We start from the raw sequence: 4,586 nt of genomic DNA on the forward strand, positions 1-4,586 counted from the left end.
AAAAATAAGTTCATGTTAATCACTGACTTTGATATTTATGAAATATATTTCTAGAGATTAAAAATGTCTTCATAAATTTGACTTTTTATTAGAAATTGAGGCTTTAAAGTAGTGGTTCTCAACCTGTGGGTCACGACCCCTTTAGGGGTCTAATGACCCTTTCACAGGGGTCGCCTAAATACATCCTGCATATCAGACATTTACGTTAAACCTGAGTAAAACATAAACATATTTGCTATCAATAACTCAAAAGACACGTTTTTCCTACTTAAAACATTTAAACTAGCTTTTATTTACTAAAGAGTTGTTGTGTTGTTGTTTTTTTTATCCTCACCTGAGAATATGTTTTTATTGATTTTTAGCAAGAGAGGAAGGGAGAGGGAGTGAGGGATCGAACCCACAATCCTTTGATGCATGGGATGACTCTCCAACAAACTGAGCCACCTAGGAAGGGTGCTTTAAATTACTTTTAACAATATCATCTGGAGGTAGAACATTATTTCACACAGATAGACACAGAGACCTTTTAGCTATGAGAAAAACTAGTTTTTACAAAAGAACAGTTGGGTCTAAATTTAGTTTTGGCAGTTGGGATAAGATCTATCCATGATAAGTCAAGTTCCAAATGACCTCCCTTTTAATGTAAGGACAGCTGTTTTTAATATCTCAGATAATTGCGTGGCCACCTAAACAATATTACAGGTTGACCCATTTATCTAAATCCTCTTTTTGAAATTTTGAGACCAGTTAAAGGTGATTTCTATTTATTCTGCCTAATTTTAGTTGGCTTTTTCTAATTGTGCACACAAAAGATTAACTTAGAAGTACCATAGGATCCTCATTTGGCCATCTTCCTCCAGGACTATTAATGGCAGGCTGACATGTGGGACTTGTCAGCCACAGAGGCACAATTTGCTATGTTAATTGTAGTTTTCTTTAGAGATATGTAGAGTCTGAACAAACTTTTAGGGAAGACCAGCGTTTACATACATGTCTCCAGAAGAGCCAAATGCAGTGGATAATCCTATAGGACTGCTTCATGCCCAGAGGAAATTTTTCCTCAGCATCCTTCAAAAATATTCTTAGTCACTTAAAAGCACTTGAGATTAGGGTTGGGGAAGCAAGTGTCTTTCTTCTTTGGAGCTCAAGAAAATTCAGTTTCTCATTTAAACAGCAAAGAATTTGTTCAGATTCAGTAAGCTATCCAATTTAAAAATTAAAAGTGATTTTAATTTGCATTTCTCTGATGACTAGTGACTTTGAGCATTTTTTCATGTGTTTCTTGGCCATTTGTATGTCTTCTTCGGGGAAATGTCTATTCAGGTCTTCTGCCCGTTTTTCAATTGGATTGCTTGTCTTCCTTTTGTTGAGTTGTATGAGTAGCAGCTCATTTTTTTTTTTTTTCTTCTCCTTCCCAACATTATCTCAACGCTTATCTACCTGGAGGATTTTCTAAGAGCAGCACAAATAAAGTCCTGGACCTGCTATGTTAAGCAAGAAGGTCCACAATTTCAAGAAAAAACTCACTAAAATCCACCGAAAGCAAAGTGGGGAGCCAGTGGAGCACAATGGGTTTTTGTTGTACCTGACACTGGGTCCAGGTCCACAGGGTGATTCTGAGTGGGCTTCTTCAGAATCCTGCCAACTATGCCATTTAAACACGGATGTAAGAAACTCCAAACCTGTAGAGAAGTTTTATGAGTTTCTTTGAGCCAAACTGATGAAATTCTAGGAAGCAACATCTTAAATGCTCTGGAGAATGACAGTTTTGCAATTCCTTTTATACATTTGGAATTAACACATTTCATACCGTTCAGGAGTTTGTGTTTCGTGCACCATCTGTTAAGGACCGCTCACGAGTGTTCACGTTTTTCACGCCCATGGAAAAAGGAGCGAATCTAGATACTAATTTAAATTTTGTTTGGTCCCTCTTCATAGAGGAAAATGTTTTACGCAGTACCATATGTTAAAAAAGTACTAGGAACTTTAATTGTTTAATTGTTTTTGTAAATAAAAATGTTATAATTATTGAAAAACAACACCTAAAGTGCATTATGATGATTTAAATAACGTGCAGTTTGCCCAAAAACGTGCGGTCCCTGGCGAATGTCTTAGAGATTTCTATGTGGTACGCAATGTGTTAAGAAGAGAACATACAGAAGATTACATGAAGGTGGGAGAAAGCAAGGCAGACAAATCTCTATGATTGGATTACAGGATAGTTAAAAAGATTATGTGCTCCCTTGAGGGTGCTTAGACCTCTGAGAGGTTTGAAAGATGATTACTCTTGCTTTACAAAGGTATGTTAACCCTAGATACATAAGAACAATGGACAGGGCTTGCTTAAGGCAGGTAAACCTTTTATTAAAGACATTTGTGCACTGGAGGCAGTGAGGGGGGGTCCCTCAGCCTGGCCTGTGCCCTTTCACAGTCCGGGACTCTTCAGGGGGATGTCCACCTTCTGGGCGGAGCGGGTCTAAGCCAGCAGGTGGACATCCCCTAAGAGGTCCTTAGCACTGCTGCAGAAGTGGAAGAGGCTCCTGCCAATGCTGCTGAGATCAGTCGCAGAGGCGGGACTGCACTCACCAGCCGTGAGCCCAGCTTCTGGCTGAGCGGGCAGCTCCTGTGTTGAGCGTTTGCCCCCTGGTGGTCAGTGCGCATCATAGTGACCAGTCATTCCGCCATTTGGTCAATTTGGATATTAGGGTTTTATTATATAGGACTAGAGGCCTGGTGCATGAAATTCGTGCATGGGTATGGCCCCCAGGCAATCAGGGCCGATCGGAGCCTTCCGGTTGCTGGCCGGGGCCTTCCTTCATTCCATTCTGCTCTCTGGTGGTTAGTGCATGTCATAGGGAGTGATAGAACTGGTCTCCTGGTCAAACTTCCACAGGGGCATTTTGCATTATATGTATATATTATATATATAACTAGTATGCCTGGGGTATGACTACCCACCATAGACTGCCCAGTTAGAAATTTATGGTCAAATCAAAGGTACTTTTGGTCCCTGGACTTGTCACATTTATTACAGAGCCCCCGTTTTGTCCAAAAATTTATAATCGTGCTAATTTACATAGGATATGCTTATTGCCCTGTTTCAGACAGGGAAAAAGAAAGATTAGGCTGAAGTAATGACTGGCTTGATCTGATCAATGGAGCCATAAGGCTTTAAAGGCTCTAGGTGAGGCTGACAATTGTCTAAAGCAGGGGTGGGCAATCTTTTTGACTCGAGGGCCACAATGGGTTCTTAAACTGGACCAGAGGGCCGGAACAAAAGCATGGATGGAGTGTTTGTGTGAACTAATATAAATTCAAAGTAAACATCATTACATAAAAGGGTATGGTCTTTTTTTTCAATAGTTTTATTCATTTCAAACGGGCCGGATCCGGCCCTCGGGCCGTAGTTTGCCCACGGCTGGTCTAAAGTCATACAGCCAACAGGTGCAGAGCTGGATTTGAACATAAAGTTGACTAGCTTTTCAACCTTAGCTGAATTGTGAGCGTGCTGAGTAGGTCAACTATATTGACAGGAACTTGAAATGAAGACCAAAGCCTAAGATACAGATGACAAAATTCTTGATGGATGTTTTATGGTTAAACAATTAATATTTACTGCTCTTCTGTTGAGTTAGGCTTTCAAAAATCAGATACCACCTTTCACTCAATCATGTTAAAGATTTGTTTAAAGTGTTGTTTTTGTTTTGTAAATTAAATTATACCTATAGGAGACATAATTTTTAAAAATTAGGTATAATACAAATTAAAACAACAATGAGGTACCACTATATACCTATTAGAATGGCCACAATCCAAAACACTGACAAATGCTGACAAAATGTGGAGCAACAGGAACTCTCATTTATTGCTGATGGGAATGCAAAATGATACGATTACTTTGGAAGACAGTTTGGCAGTGTCTTATAAAACTAAACATATTTTAATTGTAAAATCCAGCAATCTTGCTCCTCAGTCTTTATATAAAGGAGTTGAAAACTTGTGTCTGCACAAAAACCTGAACACAGTTGCTTATAGCAGCTGTATTTATAATTGCCAAGACTTGAAAGTAACCAAGATGTCCTTCAATAGGTGAATGGATAAGTAAACTGTGGAACATTTATTTTTTAAATATATTTTTATTGATTTCAGAGAGGAAGGGAGGGGGAGAGAAGCAACAGTGATGAGAGAGAACCATTGATTGGCTACCTCTTGCATGCTCCTTATTGGGGATTGAGCCTGAAACCTGGGCACGTGCCCTTGATCAGTGTCAAACCTGGGATACTTCAGTCCGTAGGCTGATGCTCTCTATCCACTGAGCCAAACCAGCTAGGGCTAAACTGTGGTACATTTAGACAATGAACTGTTATTCAGTATTAAAAAGAAATGAGCGAGCAATGGAAACTAAAGAGAAAATAAACAAATGGGACTACATCAAAACAAAAAACTTTTGCACAGCAAAGGAAACCATCAACAAAACAACAAGAAAGCCCACTGCATGGGAGAACATATTTGCAAATGTTATCACCGGTAAGGGTTTAATCTCCAACATTTACAGGGAACTCATACAACTTAACAAAAGGAAGGTA

The sequence above is a fragment of the Myotis davidii genome, unplaced genomic scaffold (assembly GCF_000327345.1).
Source record: "Myotis davidii unplaced genomic scaffold, ASM32734v1 scaffold39, whole genome shotgun sequence".
Taxonomy (NCBI): Eukaryota; Metazoa; Chordata; class Mammalia; order Chiroptera; family Vespertilionidae; genus Myotis; species Myotis davidii.